At 40.0% G+C, this 24970-nt stretch overlaps 1 protein-coding gene across 1 annotated transcript in view; it reads left to right on the top strand.

Annotated features, from left to right (window-relative positions):
- Positions 1–3590: 3590 nt before the first annotated feature.
- LOC123760079 (fibrous sheath CABYR-binding protein) overlaps positions 3591–24970 on the top strand; it is a 48582-nt gene continuing 27202 nt past the window's right edge. Inside the window, exon 1 of the mRNA XM_045745535.2 lies at positions 3591–3818. The gene's annotated coding sequence lies outside the window, so the exon portion shown is untranslated. The remainder of the gene's footprint in view (positions 3819–24970) is intronic.

Genomic DNA, 24970 nt, shown 5'->3' on the forward strand with positions numbered 1-24970 from the left:
ATATATATATATATATATATATATATATATATATATATATATATATATATGTCGTACCTAGTAGCCAGAACTCACTTCTCAGCCTACTATGCAAGGCCTGATTTGCCTAATAAGCCTAGTTTTCATGAATTAATGTTTTTTCGACTACCTAACCTACCTAACCTAACCTAACCTAACGTTTTCGGCTACCTAACCTAACCTAACCTATAAAGATAGGTTAGGTTAGGTTAGGTAGGGTTGGTTAGGTTCGGTCATATATCTACGTTAACTTTAACTCCAATAAAAAAAATTGACCTCATACATAATGAAATGGGTAGCTTTATCATTTCATGAGAAAAAAATTAGAGAAAATATATTAATTCAGTAAAACTTGGCTTATTAGGCAAATCGGGCCTTGCATAGTAGGCTGAGAAGTGAGTTCTGGCTACTAGGTACGACATATATATATATATATATATATATATATATATATATATATATATATATATATATATATATATATATATATATATATATATATATATATATATATATATATATATATATAAGGAAGACAACGTCTCGCCATGCTACCAGAAATTTTAGCCAAATATCCCCAGTTTGCTAACTGTAGGTAGTAACTAAGTGATTGTAACCTATCCACCGCTGCCCACTGGATGGGGGGCGGTGTGCAGGACAAACATATCAATTATGACACTAGCTCTCCACATATGTCAGTTGCTTAATTTAGAACCTGTACTTGAGGTCGATCTCGAACCCATTGTTGATGTGACGACTTATATTGAATTTTGTAACTAGCTCATCAAGATTGTAACTTGCTTAGCTAAATGAATTGTGGGGTTCAGTCCCTGAGCCCATTATGTGCCTCTGTAACCCTTTCCACTACCGCCCACAAGATGGGTATGGGGTGCATAATAAATGAACTAAACTAACTTTCTAGGCGATTAACAATCCATAAACAACAGGGCTCCATCAAGGAGCATATAATCTCCTCACACAACAAGGCCATCACCAGAGAAATCTTAACAAGCAACACAGAAGTTATCGACAGATACAGCAACAGGAGACTCGACATCAGTGAGGCCCTACACATCAAAAAGTCAAAACCGACAACCAACAACCAATTAACACATAATTACATTCTACACACTTCAAGACCCCGAACCAGCACAGAAGCAAGAAGATAGAATGTATTCCCATGGTTATATGCCCAATGTGTATACCTATTGTTTCGTGTTCTGTCTTTTGTTTCCTGTCACCTTAACCAACAACATTTGTATCCCATCACCTCACCCATAAACGAATATAAGCACGATCTGAGTATGTAAAAATAAAATATCTTTGAAAATATAAGAAGTGTTCATGCAGAACGCTTCTAGGCGTCAGACCATAAATAAAACGTTAAAATGAACTTTGGAGAGTAATTGATTTTTATACAGTCGTGTGGTCTAGTGATTAAGGTACTAGGTACGACAAGGTGCATGGTGCTCCTGGCTGTCTGGGTTCGAATCCTTCTGGGGTGTGGAGTTTTCAGTTGCACATTGGCTTGGGACCCATTCAAGTTTGTTCGCAAGAGAGAGAGAGAGAGAGAGAGAGAGAGAGAGAGAGAGAGAGAGAGAGAGAGAGAGAGAGAGAGAGAGAGAGAGAGAGAGAGAGAGGGATATATATATATATATATATATATATATATATATATATATATATATATATATATATATATATATATATGTCGTACCTAGTAGCCAGAACGCACTTCTCAGCCTACTATGCAAGGCCCGATTTGCCTAATAAGCCAGGTTTTCATGAATTAATTGCTTTTCGACTACCTAACCTACCTAACCTAACCTAACCTAACTTTTTCGGGTACCTAACCTAGCCTAACCTATAAAGATAGGTTAGGTTAGGTTAGGTAGGGTTGGTTAGGTTCGGTCATATATCTATGTTAATTTTAACTCCAATAACAAAAAATTGACCTCATACATAATGAAATGGGTAGCTTTATCATTTCATAAGAAAAAAAATAGAGAAAATATATTAATTCAGGAAAACTTGGCTTATTAGGCAAATCGGGCCTTGCATAGTAGGCTGAGAAGCGCGTTCTGGCTACTAGGTACGACATATATATATATATATATATATATATATATATATATATATATATATATATATATATATATATATATATATATATATATATATATCTTGTAACCATCAAATGCATAATAAAGCACAAAAAATAAAAAAGGAAGGGGGTGGTAGGAGAAAAGCACACAGAAACTGTATTGGAGGGGATCTAAACATTCCCTCTAATGCGTTATGCGTGGTTTCCTCCGAGGCTATGGGTCCCCCTTCTTCCAGCTAGAGGTGGTACTCCCTTCCATATATTTAAAATATATATATATATACATATATATATATATATATATATATATATATATATATATAGATATATATATATATATATATATATATATATATATATAGATATATATATATATATATATATATATATATATATATATATATATATATATATATATATCTATCTATATATATATATATATATATATATATATATATATATATATATATATATATATATATATATATATATGTCGTACCTAGTAGCCAGAACGCACTTCTCGGCCTATTATGCAAGGCCCGATTTGCCTAATAAGCCAAGTTTTCCTGAATTAATATATTTTCTCTAAATTTTTTCTTATGAAATGATAAAGCTATCCATTTCATTATGTATGAGGTCAATTTTGTTTTATTGGAGTTAAAATTAACGTAGATATATGACCGAACCTAACCAACCCTACATAACCTAACCTAACCTATCTTTATAGCTTAGGTTAGGTTAGGTACCCGAAAAAGTTAGGTTAGGTTAGGTTAGGTAGGTTAGGTAGTCGAAAAACAATTAATACATGAAAACTTGGCTTATTAGGCAAATCGGGCCTTGCATAATAGGCTGAGAAGTGAGTTCTGGCTACTAGGTACGACATATATATATATATATATATATATATATATATATATATATATATATATATATATATATATATATATACACATATATGTAATCTAGAGGTATATGTATAGATAATAATAGATAAGAAAGTTTGTCATATGGCTCCTGTAGCTCAGTAGCCTACGTCCTTGGCTTAGACCGAGGTTCTCTGGTTGAATACCGGGCATGTTCTCTAAACATGTCAGTGCTATTTTTTAAGAAATTATAAAAATAAGTGAATACTTTCAATAAACATTAATTATAACTTTGATTTAATCATCTTCTTCCCCCTCCTTCACCTCGAGTAAATTCCTGAATATGCTACTGCCTTTTACTCCCCGCCACATCACAGTCAGGTGGACTAGAGAAGTCTACCGTGAAATTAGCTGACATCCTATTTATCTATGTCTGTAATCTATGAATTATTAATATCCCAACACTGTGAAAATACCAGCAACTGGATCTTATCGACCGATTCATAGTGTAAAACTTGGCCTGGCAGGGAATCCCCAGTGCTAGAGAGGTAACACTGCTTGACCCAGTACACAGAATTCCCCCCCCCCCCCTCGCTAAAACCCACTGATGACGTCACGGCTCCCACTCTCCTCTCTCTCCCTCTCACTATATATCCAGGTGCGTCTTGGCGTGTCCACAGAGCCAGTTGAGAACTTTCTCTTGGAGGCGTCCGAGGTGGGTTAGTGTAGTGTTGCTGTGTGTGTTGGGAGGACGGGGTCGGGACGGCTACCTCGCAGTACTCCTCTACCTCTGCTACTTGGGACCACTCTCGCTTTTGTTTTAGAAAGTAAAGGTGAGTACTTTTAAATTCACTTTGATTGCCAAGGCTCACGTGAAGGGGGAATACTTTACCGTGAAAGGTTGCCAAGGCTCGCGCGATTAACACAGATGTAATAAGTTTAATATTTTTAATATTTCAAGGTGGGAGACAAAGTGTTGGACACGTTTCCTTTCATCTTTCAAATTGTTGCTTCTGTTCACCTAGAAGTAAACAGGTATCCGGGAATAGGCAACTGTTGGAGGGTTACATTCTGTGGAGGGTCAGTGGTTCTACTGTGTGGGACATCGATATAAGCCTATGTATATATATATATATATATATATATATATATATATATATATATATATATATATATATATATATATATAAAATATTTATAAATACTTATAAACAAGTCTACTCCTACCTTGTAAACGTCAACAAGTATCTGCCAGTTTGGCTTCCGTTCCCAAAGGCGTGTTACAATGATGCCGTTATTAGTCTGCTTGATATACACTAGACATCAGCCTTTGACAAATATGAGTTCCCAAATGGCCTCTTCATTGACCTGTGAAAGGCCTTTGATACTGTAAACCTTAACTACGTCTTACTTAAATCCTCACAATGGAATCCGAGACCTTGCTCTAAATTATGTTCGATCATAATTCATAGGTAAATAACAGACACCAATAGGTAGCACTCAGTGACATAACCTCTCCCACTCTATCATTAACCGTGGGAGTGCCACAAGGCAGCGTCTTAGGGCCTCCCCTATTTCTTATGTACATCAATTACATGCCCGACAGACCACTGGAACATTATCTAACACGGTGCACAGTTACAAACCCATTAAGATTTCAACTTAGATTCAACAGAGCAGAAGTTGTTAAACACATGGCAAAATCTTACTGAAGCGACCATACGAGTCATAAATACTCATACTCTGTCCAAGTAAAACAGAAACAACCCACACTTAGTGGGCCAGCCAGAGGCTTAGGGCCCGCGTAGGAATATACCTGCAAAAAAAAAAAAAAATCAATTACATACCAAAAGTCTTTCACAAACTTAATTCTATTTGCTGACGACAAACTTTCACATAACTTATTCTATTTGCTGACGACACTACCTTCATCCGTTCAAACCCCAACCCACACACACTAGATAATATTGTAAATATCGAATTAAAAAACTCCGCTCATGGATGTCAACTAAAAACTCACACAAAACATAGAAAAATGTGTTTTCCAAATATTTAAAATTTGGTCGAATGATTAGGAAGCAAATCATCAAACGAAATTCCCCTTCAGATAGACTGTCAATATTAACATAAAAAATGGTGGAAAGTTTCTTGGCTTATACATAGATATGAGTCTAAACTTCAGCACCCACATACAACACATTGCCCCCCCCCCCCTCAAAAACAAACTAAACTGTTGGTATATTTTCAAATATTAGATATGTTCTCCGCTCTGTTCTTCTTGCACTATACTACTCGCTAATTTCTTCCTATCTTACATACGACATCCGTGCATGGGGTTTAAAAACTGCAAATTACCTCGAGCCCATCATTACCCAGCAAAAATCTGCTATCAGAACTTACAAACTCTTGTCTTCAGACAACACACACCATCTCTGTTTACATCTCTAAACATGCTAAACATACACTCACTCTACACAATCATAAATAGTACAGTAATTTTGTATTATTTACATGTACAAAACCTTGTTCCTAAATGCTAATCTTGAACTGAGACTCTTCCGTGTTAAGTGTAATAGAACCCATTAGCACCACACCAAGATAACCTCAAGATAACCACCAGAAATAAATATCTCTTTGATATTTCTTGAGTCAGACTAAATCTGTGCAAACTCGCCATGCAAATAAAAGGACCCAGTGTTTGGAACTCACTCCCTAATGAATTAAAAACAAATCCAACCTATACTAAATTTATTCAAAAGCAAAACCAAAAACTACCTAATTTCATCCTCATAGTTTTCCATCTCGTGCTTCACACACTGTATTTAGTGCTAACCCCCCCCCCCCCACCCACCCATTCAATTTTAGAACTTAAGACTTGTAACTTCACCAGTATAATGTATACTATCAACTTATAATGTAATTATTATGTTGAACTCACATTCTGCTACAATGTACCTATATTACATTTATCAGTTAGCTAAAGGACCCGCCCGAAACGCTATGCTTGTTAGTGGCTTTGCAAAAATGTAAAGCTCAAACACCAATATTATGTAACAACCCAATGTACCTTTTTGTATATGTATAAATAAAATAGCAAAAACAGCATGCAAACTTCTGGGTGAAATTGATTTGGTTGACAAGGGTGGATTATTTAACACGGCGGTACACGCTCAAGGGGACACAGGTGGAAGCTGAGTACCCAAATGATCCACAGAGACATCACAGGCTGGCGTCGTTGGGTCAAAATGTTGGGTAAATACTCCAAACTTTCGATCTCTTTTAACGATCTGCCGTGGTATAGGGGTCAGAGTACTGGTTGTGTCAATGGTGCGCGACCACTGGCCTTCCAAGGTTCCTGTCTTCTCACAGGGGTTGAATTCTTTGTGGCTTTTAAAGCTGAAGCTGTGGCTGAAAAGAGGCTTTTAAAGCCTATAATATATATATATATATATATATATATATATATATATATATATATATATATATATATATATATATATATATATATATATTATATATATATATATATATATATATATATATATATATATATGTCGTACCTAGTAGCCAGAACTCACTTATCAGCCTACTATGCAAGGCCCAATTTGACTAATAAGCCAAGTTTTCATGAATTAATTGTTTTTCGACTACCTAACCTACCTAACCTAACCTAACTTTTTTGGCTACCTAACCTAACCTAACCTATAAAGATAGGTTAGGTTAGGTTAGGTAGGGTTGGTTAGGTTTGGTCATATATCTACGTTAATTTAAACTCCAATAAAAAAAAATTGACCTCATACATAATGAAATGAGTAGATTTATCATTTCATAAGAAAAACATTAGAGAAAATATATTAATTCAGAAAAACTTGGCTTATTAGGCAAATCGGGCCTTGCATAGTAGGCTGACAAGTGCGTTCTGGCTATTAGGTACGACATATATATATATATATATATATATATATATATATATATATATATATATATATATATATATATATATATATTATTAAATATGACCGAAAAAGTAAGATTAATAATTCTAACACGAATTTTCTCAATCTTTCGTACATTACGCTTCACTGTTGGAGGTAAATCAAAAATCAATTCTCCAAAATTCATTTTTATTTCTAGTCTGACGCGACACGGGCGCGTTTCGTAAAACTTATTACATTTTCAAAGACTTTAGTTCACAAATACACAACTGAATAGAACTTACATATCTCCGATTTTATATCTACATTTGAGTGAGGTGGAAGGGGTGATGTGGCATTAACACAAGACAGAACAAAATGTGGTATTAATAGGGTATTAATTTCATCAACACAAGACAGAACAAGAGTATTAATAGGGTATTAATTTCATCAACACAAGACAGAACACGAAACAATGGATATTGAATAGAAGTGTTTGTAGAAAGCCTATTGGTCCATATTTCTTGATGCTTCTATATTGGAGCGGAGTCTTGAGGTGGGTAGAATATAGTTGTGCAATAATTGGCTGTTGATTGCTGGTGTTGACTTCTTGATGTGTAGTGCCTCGCAAACGTCAAGCCTATACTAGGATTTCTCTGGCGATGGTTTGGTTGTGGGAAGAGATTATATGTTCCTTAATGGAGCCCTGTTGCTTATGCATCGTTAAACGCCTAGAAAGAGATGTTGTTGTCTTGCCTATATACTGGGTTTTTTGGAGCTTACAGTCCCCAAGTGGGCATTTGAAGGCATAGACGACGTTAGTCTCTTTTAAAGCGTTCTGTTTTGTGTCTGGAGAGTTTCTCATGAGTAGGCTGGCCGTTTTTCTGGTTTTATAGTAAATCGTCAGTTGTATCCTCTGATTTTTGTCTGTAGGGATAACGTTTCTATTAACAATATCTTTCAGGACCCTTTCCTCCGTTTTATGAGCTGTGGAAAAGAAGTTCCTGTAAAATAGTCTAATAGGGGGTATAGGTGTTGTGTTAGTTGTCTCTTCAGAGGTTGCATGGCGTTTCACTTTCCTTCTTATGATGTCTTCGACGAAACCATTGGAGAAGCCGTTGTTGACTAGGACCTGCCTTACCCTACAGAGTTCTTCGTCGACTTGCTTCCATTCTGAGCTGTGGCTGAGAGCACGGTCGACATATGCGTTAACAACACTCCTCTTGTACCTGTCTGGGCAGTCGCTGTTGGCATTTAGGCACATTCCTATATTCATTTCCTTAGTGTAGACTGCAGTGTAGAAACCTCCGCTCTTTTCCATGACTGTTACATCTAGAAAGGGCAGCTTCCCATCCTTTTGCATCTCGTAAGTGAAACACAGCACGGAACTCTGCTCAAATGCCTCCTTCTGCAGGAGCTGAAGGAGGCATATATATATATATATATATATATATATATATATATATATATTGTGGTTGCTCTCTTCCCACAACCAAACCATCGCCAGAGAAATCCTAGTAAACAACACAGAAATCATCGATAGATACAGCGATAGCAGGCGGCTTGACGTTTGCGAGGCACTACACATCAAGAAGTCAACACCAGCAATCAACAGCCAATTATTGCACAACTATATTCTACCCACCTCAAGACTCCGCTCCAATATAGAAGCATCAAGAAATATGGACCAATAGGCTTTCTACAAACACTTCTATTCAATATCCATTGTTTCGAGTTCTGTCTTGTGTTGATGAAATTAATACCCTATTAATACCCTTGTTCTGTCTTGTGTTGATGAAATTAATACCCTATTAATACCACATTTTGTTCTGTCTTGTGTTAATGCCACATCACCCCTTCCACCTCACTCAAATGTAGATATAAAATCGGAGATACGTAAGTTCTATTCAGTTGTGTATTTGTGAACTAAAGTCTTTGAAAATGTAATAAGTTTTACGAAACGCGCCCGTGTCGCGTCAGACTAGAAATAAAAATGAATTTCGGAGAATTGATTTTTGATTTACCTCCAACAGTGAAGGGTAATGTACGAAAGATTGAGAAAATTCGTGTTAGAATTATTAATCTTACTTTTTCGGTCATATTTAATAATATATGTCTACAGGAAAGACTGCTACCAAAATATACTAATATATATATATATATATATATATATATATATATATATATATATATATATATATATATATATATATACAGTATATATAAAATGTACCTTTTTGTATATAGACTAATATCGAGGTCCCTCCCAAGGACGAAGTACAGTGTTCTGACCCTTCCCAGGATGCACCCAATGACATAACCACTCTCATTCGTATTACAATTATTACTAGAGCCTATCTATAGAGACACGAGGAAAACATCCCTCATATGCCCATATAATACCTCAATGCGCGTCCAGTTCGCGGTGAAACATGCAGCGTCCTCTGGAATCGTCCGGCGTGCCCTGCTGGGTGATGGATGACGACGGGTGACTGGCTCAACCGTAACATAGCAAGAGCCAGGGGTCGCTGGAACTCCCATGAAGAGGAAGAGGCGTAGCGACCCCAGCAACAGGGGTCGCTGGAGTGCCCTTGATAGGGGAAGCGTAGCGTGACCGGCAGCAGGGGTCGCTGGAGCGTAGGGGTGCTCTCAGCAGGGCGGACGTGACCAGACGCTTACAAGCAGACAATCCATTACCTGGGAATAGTTTTGGTGGAGATTTAATTGCTGATATTTTTAAACTAAAACTTTATATATGAGGACATTATTAAATGCACTCAATTCACATCATTTCATGCTTGATAATTATTCAAGCATGAAATAATATGATTTGAGTGCATTTAATTATGTCCCCATCTATAAAGTATGTGGACCCAACAGAAGGAAGAGTAATAATTATTAATTAATTATATTATTATTATAATAATAACTATAATAATTGTTGTAATTAATAATTCTTGCTCTTCCTTCTGCTGGGTCATGAAGGAAGACGGCCTCGGGTGAGAGGGGGGCTGTGACGATCACTGTCTGGAACCCTTAGGTGCGGGGCTCGGTCGTCCACCTCCTGGGGCTCGTGCGGCCCAGGCTCTGCTTCAGGAGGCTGGGGTCGTTCTAGCCTTTGATGGGGTGGTTCTTCTCCGGCCCCGACCAGGCGGTCTCCGGGTTTGGAGTCCCTCTGACTTCTTTTACCAACTTCGAGGTAAACTTCAGAGTTGGAGCCCCTAGAGTAGTTCTTTGTTGCCTTCAACCTCGGTCTGACAGTTCCTGCGACGGCGCTGGAACCAATCGTATTGTCATTTGCCTTTCCATTGGAGACTTTCGGCGCCGTGGAAAGGGGGGATCTGCTGCATGGGTGACAGCTTCTTCCCCGTATCAACCTACCCTGGGTTTGCGCACCTGGAGAGGCCACTCCAGACCAACAACCAGAGTGCAACTCCATAGTCTCCTGAGACTAGTGGATGCCTACTATTAATCTTCAAGGGCTTCAATTTTTTTGTAATTAATACCAATCAATATTAATAATATTAATTAATAATATGAATTACTAATTAATATTAATTATTAATTAATATTAATAATTAATGCATACAGTTTTGCTGACATTCATTACAACTTAAACAAATATTTATATATGAGTGATTTAGTAATTTTATTATGTTGGACATTACTCCAGGCTAACCTGATTCTAGTAATTACTATATATTGAGGTTTAGTCAGATAACAAATCAATATTTTTCAATAATTGTGCTTTCTTGCCTTTTGAATGTGCGTGATTTCCCTGTCAGACCTAATCTTTTAGATCGCTAGTTATGGCTTACACAACAGAGACTGAGTGCTTAGCTGGTCTAATTAAATTTCATCTGTGTTAAATGCCGATTTCGCTGCTTCCTAAATGGTAATCCTGATTCGAATCTCTTCCTTGATAGCTGTAATAGAACCCATGAGTACTACACCAGACAAATATCTCTTTGATATCCCAAGAATCAGACTAAATCTGTGAAAACACTCCATGCAAATAAAAGGACCCATATCCGCCACAGCCCGGTTGATCCAGCACTTCTTGAAGAAAACTATCTAGTTTTCTCTTGAAGATGTCCACGGCTGCTCCCCCAATATTTCTTATACTCGCTAGGAGGATGTTGAACAACCGTGAACCTCTGATGTTTATACGGTGTTCTCTGATTGTGCCTATGGCCCCCCTGCTCTTCACTGGTTTTATTCTACATTTTCTTCCATATAGTTCACTACAGTATGTTGTTTATTTTACACCCTTTGGCTTTTATCTATTAAAAGCTCTGTACCTCAGGGTACAGTCCTTGCACCACTGCTTTTCCTGGCAACAGAAAATAACATGATGTTTAACAGTGATAAATTCCAAGTACTCAGGTATGGTAAAAATGAGGACCTTAAACACAATACGGGGTATAAAACATAATCAAATCTGCCCATAGTAGGAAAATAGCACGTCAAAGATTTGGGAATAATGATGTCTGACGACCTAACGTTTAGGGAGCATAACCAAGCAAATATTGCCAGAAAAATGATAGGATGGATTACGAGAACTTTCAAATCCAAGGATCCCATCACAATGGTTGTACTCTTCAAATCACTTGTGCTGTCCCGTCTTGAGTACTGCTCAGTACTCACTTCCCCCTTCAGAGCAGGAGAGATTGCTGAAATATCGGGAGTACAGAGAACATATACGGCACGCATAGACGCGATAAAGCACCTAAATTATTGGGATCGTCTACACATGGCGTCCCTCTCGCCACCACCCACACAAGACGCCCCCCTCCATCAGTCAACGACGAAGGCGGAAACTATAGACATACCCCCAGAGGCACAAGGAAAAGTGAAAGTCCGGAAGACATAACACGTACTGGGGGTAGTAAGAGCCCAATAGCCCAGGTAGCCGGGTCTTAGCGGACTACCTGGTCGCGGGAGCTTGCATTCTCTTCTCACTCTCAACTCTTAAGACAGAAATGCTCTGCCTTTGTGTCCCCTTTTATTTAGACTTTTTATTTTATTTCAAGTCAAAGAGCAAATCTTTGACTTAGTTATTTTTAATTCTAACGAAGGGAAGGGAACTATCAGGAGAAAGCGCCAAGCCATTACGACTACAGTATATAACACTTGGAAGGGAACATGATAAGGATCAGGGATGGGACGGCGGGAAGGAATGGTGCCCAACCACTTGAACGGTCGGGGATTAAACGCCGATCGGCAGGAAGCGAGACCGTCACTCTACCATCCACTTGGGCTGGATTTGATAATATTTAATGTGAAGCTAAACATACCATCCACACAGAGGTGGGTGGGATTCCTTGGGAGGAAGGGGGGGGGGGGGACTGGATGGAACAGATGAGCGGGAAAAGTGGGAGAGGGAGGCTGGAGACACTCAACTTTCTCCTGTTTTGTTGAGGATGAGTGAGGGGGAGGGGGCGTGGGGGGGGGGGCTTCTCATGCACATTATCCACATTAATATTGCTGTTAACTGTAATTGTAATTATTTATTTTCATTCATTTACTTATATATGTGCAATAAGATACAACTGGGGTAAATAAATACAGATTTTGGTGATTAAATAGTACAATCTAGCGAAGGTCCTCCTGGATCTTCACCCTCGCTCAGCCATCTACTGTATACTATTTCATGTGTCAGTTTTCTCAATCTGTATAAATGGGTATTATTAACGTCGGCACAGATGTCTGAAGATGAAATTCATTTAGACAAGTGCAAATGTAGACTAGGCTGCTACTTGTATTGACAGAGACCAGTGATAGCATTGGATATAATTATATCATATATTAAATAAAATAATTGAATAATAGCTGTCATTATAAATGAAACGTGTTTAATAATGCAGCATTCACAAAAGCAAATTAAGTGCTGCAGGAGGCAGACGGACACGATCACTGCGACACTGGCTGGCATGTGGACGTAGCTTTCCCCGACCGTTCATGTCTATAATTCTATGATACTTCTTTTATAAAAGTGCATACGTCTCTGACCACATAAACAAAATTAAATATAAAAAGACATCTCAGTGAAAGTTTTTTATGAGCAATTTTCAATTGACAAAAACATTTTATAAATATTTTCTTTATTTTTTTAGGTATAACATTAGTAAGTACAATTCCAATTTAAGTTGAAAAATATTTTGTTTGCTCCTCGGCCAAAGCATGTCTATTGGGTAGGCCTAGTCCAAGATAATCTTTTTACCTTTTAGCTCCAATCTGTACTGTCTGTACAAGTTGGGAAGCTAGATGCTTGGGGCTAGCCTCACACAAATTTGTAGGGAAAATGCTCTCGGGTACGGGACGGGCATAGGCTGGTAGGGGTAGACCTAAGTTAAATGATTTAAAAAACATTATTAATTATTGATTACTAATCCGATTTTCACAGTTACGTGTGAGATACTGATTGTGATGCCCCAAGAGTTGTTCGTGATCGTAAAAAAGTATTATTTGACAGACCTATACATTAGTTTCATTGCTTCTTAATAATATATTTCCTAAGAGAAGGAGGAAAGTAGGAAAGGGGAACCAAGGGGAATGGGGGAGGACGAGTGGAGGGACTAAGGGGGAAACTAAGGGGATGGGGTCGAAGGGGGAGATGGGAGAACAGGTATGGAGTCACTGGAGCACTAACTCGGGAAAGAAGAGCTTCCAATAGCAACAGGTGGACCCATTGTGCATTAAACACCATCAATACATTCCATATAACAAACACAAACATTGAGAGGGGTGTCGACGAAATACATGCAGATTTTGTTATGCAAGCCCCTTGGGAATTGCTGCCAACAGACTTTAAGACTATGGTTCTTGAAGGAAAAAAGAACCAGACTAATCCTCATCTGCTACGTAATATTGCACAGATGTTGACCAGACCACACACTAGAAGGTGAAGGGACGACGACGTTTCGGTCCGTCCTGGACCATTTTCAAGTCGATTGTGATGAGGAAGATTGATTGATAATAAATAGGCAAGAGAGAGGTGAGGAGCAAAGTAAGGTGTAGTACTTTAGCCAAGTTATTGTGACTCATCGCCTGCATTGCACAGATGCATATAGAAGCAAAGTTGGCATCTGACAGCTTCACATACTTCACAGATGGATCAGTAGACCATCAGGGACAAGAAACCGGAGCTGCAGGTAAAGCAGGAAACTGTAAATAGTTGGAGGCTCTCAAATGGATGTTCGACTTTACAAACAGAGATGCCAGCCATTCAAAAGGCTTTGGAACATACTCTTGCTGAACACTGCCAACATGTTATCATACATACAGATTCGAGAACAGCCATTGAAACCTTGCAACAAGAACACATACATGATAACATCCATCTGATCACAAATGTCATATCATTAATGCTAACACTCGAACGTCAAGGCCGTCGGGTACTTATCAACTAGGTGCCAAGTCATGTGGGAATAATAGGAAATGACGTTGCAGACGAAGCTGCAAAACTTGCAACTAAGAGAGGAAATGTAGACATTTACATACCCCAGAGTCTATCACAGATTAAGAAAGTAATTAGAAACAGAGCAATGCAAAAGATGTACAGCGACCACAACACAGCAGTTGCAACATCAGGATCTGCGGGTTGGTACAAGAATTCAACCAACTACGAACCACTTATGTTAATGAAAGAGAGCAGTAGAACAACAGAGTACACTTACATCGTATTAGGTTTGGATACCCATGTGCATGGGAAATAGGCTTACAGGTTCCGGAAGATGACAGGAAATGTCAGCACTGTGGAGAAATGCCTGACAGACCACTGGAACATTATCTAGCACAGTGTACAGTTACAAACCCATTAAGATTTCAACTTAGATTCAACAGAGCAGAAGTTGTTAAACACATGGGACAAAATCTTACTGAAGCGACCATACGAGTCATAAATACTCATACTCTGTCCAAGTAAAACAAAAACAAGTAACACTTAGTGGGCCAGCCAGAGGTTTAGGGCCCGCGTAGGAATATCCCTGCCCCAAAAAAGTATGGAATTAGGGGCGGGGGGAGAGACTGATCCCGGATACTGCCGGTACCCCCCCCCCCCCCCCCCCCCTTCCTAGTATAACTGTAAATATTTACTCCTCCGTGAAGCTCCATCCTGCTCAACCATCATCTTCTAAGCCTAGCTCAGGTCTAATTCAATACTTCTCATTATCCACACACTGCACATTATCTATACAATGCACGCGTTATCATACTCTCAATACAATGCATGCGTTATCATACTCTCAATACAATGCACGCGTTATCATATTCTCAATACAATGCACGCGTTATCATATTCTCAATACAATGCACGCGTTATCATACTCTATACAATGCACGCGTTATCATACTCTCTATTACAATGCACGCGTTATCCGTATGATATATACTATTTGAACCTGTCCTCCAAATGATAGTGCCTAACTCTGCTATGGATGGAGTGTACAAAATGTGCATTCTTGTGCCCAAAAAAGTCCACGATAAAATAAAAAAAAAGTACTATTAATTTTGTAGCACTTACCTATCACAAGTGAGCGGTCAGAGACTACAGGGAGGTGCAGCTCTAGCTCTTCATGCCCGCCTGCTAGCTAGTATGTTGTGCTATGCCTGAAAAAGAAGGCATGAACCAAACCTAAATTTTCCTAGGCATTTTATAGTTTATATAGGTGCTAAATTAGGAGAAAAATCGCGTATTTTACCCTTAGGATTACTTACTTGGGCCAAGACTTAAGATTAGGCTGTTTCACGTTTTAGTTATGCCGTTTAATATGTCAATAACCGCCACTATTTTGTAAGTGATCGAGATCCCTCCTTCCCCCCCCCCCCAAAGGCGGACTACTGGGGCCAGATTCACGAAGCAGTTACGCAAGCACTTACGAACCTGTACATCTTTTCTACAATCTTTGTCGGCTTTGTTTACAATTATTAAACAGTTAATGAACTCCGAAGCACCAGGAGGCTGTTTATAACAATAATAACAGTTAATTGGGAACTTTTCACGATTGTAAACTGTTTAATAAACGTAACCAAAGCCATCAAAGATTGAGGAAAGATGTACACGTTCGTAAGTACTTGCGTAACTGCTTCGTGAATCTGGCCTCTGGCTTTCTTCGGGATGAAACCCACAACAGTTGTCTAACTCCCGGGTATATATATTTACTGCTAAGTGGACCATTTCTGTCCCACCCGTGGATCGCGCCCCAGATCCTCCATTGTAAGTCGCATGACTTGTAATTGTAATATCATTGTTATTGTAAATCTTCTGTTATCAACATTCTTCTGTACTCTCAAACTTGAATATATTGTATCTGTAACATGACTATGTGTATCGATGTATACCTACTTGAAGAATATATGTATATCTTCGTATCCGGGTAGTTAATTAGTCCAATTTAAACTAATATGTGTGTGCTATCGCGTACAGGAAGTTTGTTTCCTCTCTCGATCATAGCACTTTACGCACTCTAAAATCAACTAATGTTTCATTGATTTCTCAAAAAGAAAATCTTGGTTTCCTGGAAGTAAAGCCTTTCCTGTGTAAACCTGGGGAATTCCTACTATTGTTGTTCTATCATAAGGACATGTGGCAACAGTAAACTTTCCATTTAATTCTTGTCGTTTGTCGCTTCAGTGCGACGTCTAATTCATGCCAGCAACATTTATCGCGCTAATTATTACCACGCACGACACCTTTTAAATAGTCCAATATTAACTATCTTGAGACTAATAAAAGGTTATTAAACTATTAAAACATTAATTTGAAAACATAATATTAAAACATTTCTAGACTGAAACAGTAAAGTTTCACATTCTGTAATTCTCCAAGGGTATACTGATCTATATCTAAAAGAGAGAATGTCTGTATGTTTGTCTGCCTGTCTAAGGATTGAAGTCAGACTTATCCAACTTTCACACATGAAGCATGTGGGTATGGGAGTGTCATAGGCCAATTGGGGTCGGTACCAGTACCACACCCTAAGAAATGTCGGCATCTAATCCATCCCCCAATGAGAGTATCATGAGGCCAGAGAGACACTCCCAGGAAGACATACCTGTACAACATAACTAACTCTACTACTTGACAACCGTCTTCAGAACGTCTCATGTGACACTCTTATAGTAAGGCAGTCAGAGCACACACATTCACTCCCTTCACTCATGAAGAGTGCGTCTAACCTTTCATTTACCGTCTACGGATAGGCTATTATTAGTGCGATGGTTTAAACCATTTAATCTTCTTAACTTGTTTTCTTTATTCTTTTTGTCTGATTATCTTGAAAGTAGTTAATCTTATTCGTGAGTATTTTTGTTTTGCTTAAGGGTCATGCTTAAGGTTTGTTATGTGATCAGTGAGGAGGTGTAAGGTATTGAAGAGAGTGAAGCGCGCCCCGAGACAGTCGTCTCCAGCACTAGGCTATACTCGTATGATGAGGAAGACGCTATTGTCTCCCTGTGTGCTCTGCTCAACCAGTAAACTGTAGCTCCCTTCTCTACTGTATACTCGATACCGTAACCGGCTGTGCCCGGGTCCCTCTCCCCCACACCCTCCTTTTCTCCCAATCTCTCTTTCGTCTGTCTTCCCCCCCTCCCGTTCCCTTCTCTTCCACTAACCCCCCCATCTTCCTCTTCTCTTGCCCTCTCCCCCCCTCTCATACTCTCTCAACCTTTCTCCTCTTCTCTCTTAATTCTCCTCTCCCACCTCTCTCTCCTTTCCCCCCTTCCCTTATCTTTCTCTCTCTCCCCGATTTCAGACTTCATGACTATCGCGGGGGTCGTTATAGATGCCGATATTTCTTAAAATGTGTCATTGGGGACGACCCAGGCTTGCTTATAACATGCACATACCTCCCATGTGTCATCTTGGAAAGTTGCTTGAGGCTATAATTTTATATATATATATATATATATATATATATATATATATATATATATATATATATATATATATATATATAATTTATCTACTTTGTTAAGCCTATATTAATTAATATTTAACAGCCGGCTGCATAACTTCTAGTTATATGTGATCCGCAGTTTGCGGATATCATTGAAAACACAGCTAGAGTACTTGGTCTGAGACAGGTGGCAAGTATTACTGATAACCACACACCCACACTGAGGGACGGTGGGGCGGGAAGGTTAGTAACACACTGGACTCAGAAGCGAGACCCAAAATGTTCTTTGAGCTAAATAATATCCAGTTATGCAGCCCATCCTCCTTTTTTCGTAGTACTTATAGTAACGATAAGGGCTATAGTACATATGCCGAATACAACGCAATTAGAAAGTAGAAATCGGTACTATTAAATTTCGGCAAACCGGAAAATATTTGTCTATTTATGTTTCAAAGACAAACTAAACTAATTTAATCTAACCTTCCTAGGCCTTATATGCGATATATGAGGCCTAATATAGTACACATGGGTGCTATACTAAGGCTAGGAAATATTTAAGTTTTTTTTTAGCTTAATTTTTTTCGGATTCTTATATAGTGAATAGTACCAAATTCTACTATCTAATTGCTTAGTACGTCAATCTTTGTACTATGGTGCACATAGTTACAAAAACTAGTATCTAAACAGAAGGATGAGTTGAATTATTATACTCACTTTCACACTCACCTTACACTGAAAACTACAGCATGTTCCTGGATAGGCTACTTGCTCAATACTGGTCTCAAACAGGTCATCTTAGTTTTCCTAGTTTAAATGTATGACGTATTCTTGAAGTTGAAGGATTCATCTATATAAATTTAATAGATTCATGTTACTATTTTGTATGTAGTGATTATATCTTCTTTTTCTTGTCTTTCAACTTTGGCAAATTCAACACCTCTAGTCACTCTACGTAGATCTCGTTTTTCAGTTCTGAAAGCCATTTGGTAGCATGTCTTTGCATCTAAAGTGTGTTGACATTTGTGTACTTACCTAATTTTGCTGGCGGGGATGAGCTTCGGCTCTTTGGTCCCGCCTCTCAACTGTCAATCAACTGGTGTACAGATTCCAGAGCCTATTGAGCTCTATCATTACATTTGAAACTGTGTATGGAGTCTACCTCCACCACAACACTTCCTAGTGTTGTTAACTACTATTTGTTAACTATTAGCCATTTGTTAACTACTCTGACACTGAAACAGTTCTTTCTAACGTCCCTGTGGCTCATTTGGGTACTCAATTTCCACCTGTGTCTCCTTTTGTGTGTATCACCTGTGTCTCCTTTTGTGTGTATCACCTGTGTTAGATAATCTGTCTTTATCTACCCTGTCAATTCCCCTGAGAATTTTATGTGGTTATCATGTCACCCCGAAATCTTCTATCTTCCAGCGACGTGAGGTACAATTCCCGCAGCCTTTCTTCGTAACTCATACCTCTTAGTTCTGGGACTAGTCTAGTGGCATACCTTTGAACGTTCTCCAGTTTCATCTTATGCTTGACAAAGTATGGACTCCATACCACAAGTTTCTAAAGGCAGTTCTGATGTTAGCCAGCCTCGCTTACGCCGCTGATGATATTCTTTTGATGTGGGCTTCATGAGACAGGTTCGGTGTATTTACTACTTGTATTTACTATTCATGCCTGCAGAATCGACCGAATAGCTCTTGGACCTCGCCTTTCTAACCACTCTATTTTTCATCTAATATGTCTACTACATATATACTTCTAACACACGCCCACACATACTCAGGAGCAGCTGTCTAACCCCCAGGTACCTGGAAGTTAGACAGTACCTGTGTGTATTTTTCTATTCATCTAAATATGTATGAGTCTCCTTCAGTGAGGGACCTACAAACCACCTTTCACCACGAGGGTAAGCATATTTACTCAGCCACAAAACAGTGTTCAGCTGGAGCTCAAGGACATTCTGGACATAGCGCCCCTTCTCTCTCTCTCTCAAACATGGCATTTATTCATGTTCTGTGTCAGCCGCTCAGCGTGGGGGCGTTATTACTAGTCTAATATGACTGGTTTATGAGATAGCTTGTCCCCCTGTGCTGTTGTGTGGTTGTGGACAGGTGACCCACATGTCGTACTTTGAGTGAGCGTACAGTGATTAAACACTGATATACAGTTATAGGTATAGGATAATTTATGATAGGTATGTTTTTTAGTGTGTGGTTGGTGTATGATGAAATGTGTAGACCGTGTGTGGGGTGAACAGGTGCTGCTGCGTCAGTATAATATGTGGGCGAGGCGGACGTTGCCTTGTTGACACCCACTCCTGTCAGCCTCCTGGTGCCCTACTTGTTGTCCGCCACCACCACCACAAACACCATCACCACAAACACCATCAGCACCACCACCACAAACACCAACACCACCACAAACACCATCACCACCACAAACACCACCACCACCACAAACACCAACACCACCACCACCACAAACACCAACACCATCACCACCACAAACACCACCACCACCACAAACACCAACACCACCACAAACACCAACACCATCACCACCACAAACACCACCACCACCACAAACACCAACACCACCACCACCACAAACACCAACACCATCACCACCACAAACACCACCACCACCACAAACACCACCACCACCACAAACACCACCACCACCACAAACACCAACACCACCACCACCACAAACACCAACACCATCACCACCACCACCACAAACACCAACACCACCACCACCACAAACACCACCACCACCACAAACACCAACACCATCACCACCACAAACACCACCACCACCACAAACACCAACACCATCACCACCACAAACACCACAACACCGCTAGTCTCTTATCATACAGAAGGTTCCCAGTGTCCTGAATTAACTTTGTCTTCCTTCTCTGCATTTTTTGCCGTGAGTCCCAGTAACCTATTAGACTTATTTCGAACATTTATACATTGACTTCTTACTAATCATGACACCCACATTTTATTCGCACTCGGATCTGACAATATCAGTGTTGCTCAGCTAATATTAGGAACCTTGATCGTAATTTCCTAAGCTTAGAACGCTACTTTTGTTGGCCATAAACTGTATATATAAACCCGTTTGTTCATTTAAAAGTCTAGGTCGTCCTGCAACGACTTTGAATCTTTTGAATTTATTTCGCGGCGTATTTTCGTATCAATGGCAAATTTATTAAAGTTGGTGTACTGTCCGGTATTTTATATCGTTGATATTTGTATGGTAAATAGCAGAAGTTCCTGGAGGGCTCCGCTTGGTGGCTCCCATTTATGGCTGACGCCTTAAGGCTAACTTAACATATCGGAGGTGATGGCTCCCCCGGTACCTTCTTGCATGGCATTCTCCTGATTAACTATAGTATAAGATACGAATATTTCCGTATATTTGTTCGACTTGCATTTCCAGTTTCCTCCTTATATCCTCTTGTCCAAGTCTCTCTCAATTTCATCTTCTCTGTTTTCCCTCAATATTTTGTATGTAGTGATCGCATCTCATCTGTTCCCCTCAATATTTTGTATGCAGTGATCGTATCTCATCTGTTCCCCTCAATATTTTGTATGTAGTGATCGCATCTCATCTGTTCCCCTCAATATTTTGTATGTAGTAATCGTATCTCATCTGTTCCCTCAATATTTTGTATGTAGTAATCGTATCTCATCTGTTCCCTCAATATTTTGTATGTAGTGATCGTATCTCATCTGTTCCCTCAATATTTTGTATGTAGTGATCGTACCTCATCTGTTCCCTCAATATTTTGTATGTAGTGATCGTATCTCATCTGTTCCCTCAATATTTTGTATGTAGTGATCGTATCTCATCTGTTCCCTCAATATTTTGTATGTAGTAATCGTATCTCCTCTATTCCTTTTATCCTCTAAAGTTGTAATATTGAGAGTCCTTTACCAGTCTCCGTAGCTTAGTCTTACTGAGTCAGGCACGTCTTGTTGCATGCCTCTGCTTTGTTAATGACTGCGTGTTACCATGAGGCGCCAGGAGCTAAGATATTACGCAGTCAAGAGAGCCAGAGACATTAACAAAATATTCACAGACTGACAGTGGAGGCGCTGAAGGCAGCAAGGGAGAGTGAACACAGCTGTCTACAGGTCGTCCAACCTACCAGCAGGTGCTGTCCTGACTTTCACCCGTGGCTGTGTAGGCAGGGGGCGAGGAGGGATTACTGCTGGTCGGGGTAGGCAGGGGGCGGGGAGGGATTACTGCTGGTCGGGGTAGGCAGGGGGCGGGGAGGGATTACTGCTGGTCGGGGTAGGCAGGGGGCGGGGAGGGATTACTGCTGGTCGGGGTAGGCAGGGGGCGGGGAGGGATTACTGCTGGTCGGGGTAGGCAGGGGGCGGGGAGGGATTACTGCTGGTCGGGGTAGGCAGGGGGCGGGGAGGGATTACTGCTGGTCGGGGTAGGCAGGGGGCGGGGAGGGATTACTGCTGGTCGGGGTAGGCAGGGGGCGGGGAGGGATTACTGCTGGTCGGGGTAGGCAGGGGGCGGGGAGGGATTACTGCTGGTCGGGGTAGGCAGGGGGCGGGGAGGGATTACTGCTGGTCAGAGTCCGTAGGCACATTGAACAATGAAATCCAGAGCCCATTATCCTTGACAAACACCCATTCCAACATATGAATGTAGGCAGAGAACAGGAATCAAAATTCACTTAAATGACGGAACAAACGAAGCAAAATCAAGCCAAGGCAAACGGAAGATTCAGTAACCGTCAGCTCAGCTTACCTTACCTCAGCTCAGCTTACCTACCAACGCACATGGTGTCAGCAAGGCAAGCAGACCGCTTGCTATCATAACCCACTCTATATTCCACATTTCCAAACTTCTTTCTTCACTTGCATCTTTACATCTTCATGATGCCCGCGAAAGGGGTGGTGGGATCATGAACAGTAAACACGGATCATATTAGTAGACGAGGCTTTGTTTACTAATATGGAAGACTGGTACTTCATGCCCAGAGAAGGCACTCAAGTTGCTATGTAGAATTCTTCTCCGTCCGGGGCTTTACAATAATGCCGTCTTACAGACTTAAATAATCTTACCAAAGATGTTTGAGTTTCCTAAAAGTGGTGTCATTACCTCATTTTGGCTTGGATACTCGGGAATCCTGGATTCGAATCACCGGCGGGACGGAAAAGATTAGGCACGTTTCCTTTAATCTACTTCCTCTATTCACCTAGCAGTAAACAGGTATTCGAGAGTTTGACAACTGTTGTTGGGAGACGGCCAGTAGTCCAACCTTGGGGGGGGGGGAGACCTAAGTTTATTATTATTATTATACATAGGCTTCCTGTGGCCGACAAAACTAATTATTGCAGGTGGAGAATTATTACTACGTATTATTCTTAACGAGGGTCTCTCTCTCACAGTTACATAACTGTTCGGGTCGTAACACAACTGTCACTTTCAGTAACACTCACGGAGAAAGTTGTGTAACGACCAGGGAAAGTTATGTACCGTTCCTGAGATGTGTATACCGTTTATGCAGAGGTGTGCACCGTTCCTTAAGAAGTGTGTGCCGTTTTTAGAGGTATATACGGATCCTTGATGTGTACCGCTTCTTGAGAGGTATGTACCGTTTATTGAGAAGTGTGTACTATTCCTTAGGTGTTTCTACAATTTCCTTAGGTGAGTACTGTTGCCTGAGAGGTGTGTACCGTTCCTTGAGAGGTGCGTTCCGTTCCTTGAGATGTTTACCGTTCCTTGAGATGTTTACCGTTCCTTGAGATGTTTACCGTTCCTTGAGATGTTTACCGTTCCTTGAGATGTGTACCGTTCCTTGAGATGTTTACCGTTCCTTAAGATGTTTACCGTTCCTTGAGATGTTTACCGTTCCTTGAGATGTTTACCGTTCCTTGAGATGTGTACCGTTCCTTGATCGAGAGGTGTGTACCGTTTTTTGAGAGGTATTATGATGGGCTAATCAAGTATTATTACTAGGCCAAACTTGATTTTATTATTGCCAGTGTACTTTGCATACGTAATTTGCATAAGACAGGAGTGCAAACTGTTCCTTGAGAGAGGTGTATTCCGTTCCTTGAGAGGTCTTAGTAGAGGTACCTTAAAGTGACCTTTGTTTAGCTGGATATGCTCGTGTGGCCCAAGTCATTGAGTCTGTCATGCCTTTAGGCTGGTCACACATAACGTCCTGGGTCACCTCAGACCACAAGCCACTCTGAAGCCTTGTTTCCTTGGCGCTCTCTCTTCTCTAGACCACAGAGCCTTGTCTGAACATTTCTGAAACATGTTTAGCAGACTTACCAATAATTATTAGTACCCCTGGAGCAAACTGTCTGGACCCACGACACACTGTCTCTTACTTAACTGTTACGTGTACAGAATAACATTAACTATCCCTTCTCTTTGAATATTCCTAAGCTGCTCCCACGCTGGGTGAATGGTAAATTCCTTTATAAATTTTGTATAAATCGTTCGGCAATCTGCTCTTGCCTTCTGACTATCACTAGTCTACTAACACAGCTCGCCTGGACTCACACCTGGTTTATCTTTTAAGTTACTATTGCTGGCTGGAGACCACGTGGAACCTCGCACTTGTGTGTGTTAAAATTTGAACTTTGTCACTTCAGCAACAGAATGATGCCTACAGTCTTGCTACACATCTTTGACTGATTACTTCACTGACTCATATCACCCGGTTTATTTACCTAAGGGACGCCATCTTTAGTGGCCTCGATGGGAACAGGTAGCCCAGGGATTTTTATTAACTGGTTTTTAAACTGGCTTGGCATTCACGGCTTCGTTGGATAGGCGGTTTATGATTCCATGTGTTTATAGCCCTTTGGGCGAAACAAATATTTCCAGTTATCTGCCCTAGAGTGTGGCTTGATGAGCTTGAAGCTGTCGCCCCTTGAATGTGTTACAGCTGACCTTTTAAAGAAGTAGTCTGGTTTAATATTCTCCAATTTGCTCAGTATTTTAAAGGGCGGGATGAGATCAGTCCTGTCATATCTGGTTTGCAGTTAGTCCTGTGGCCCTCAATCGTTCTAGGTATGACAGTTGACGTGCTATGCTTGGTTATTATATATTGCAGATAATAATTACTTTGTAATACTACATTCTTAATATTGCCTAATATCTCTGACAAACACGTGA

The sequence above is a fragment of the Procambarus clarkii genome, chromosome 16, assembly GCF_040958095.1.
Source record: "Procambarus clarkii isolate CNS0578487 chromosome 16, FALCON_Pclarkii_2.0, whole genome shotgun sequence".
Taxonomy (NCBI): domain Eukaryota; kingdom Metazoa; phylum Arthropoda; class Malacostraca; order Decapoda; family Cambaridae; genus Procambarus; species Procambarus clarkii.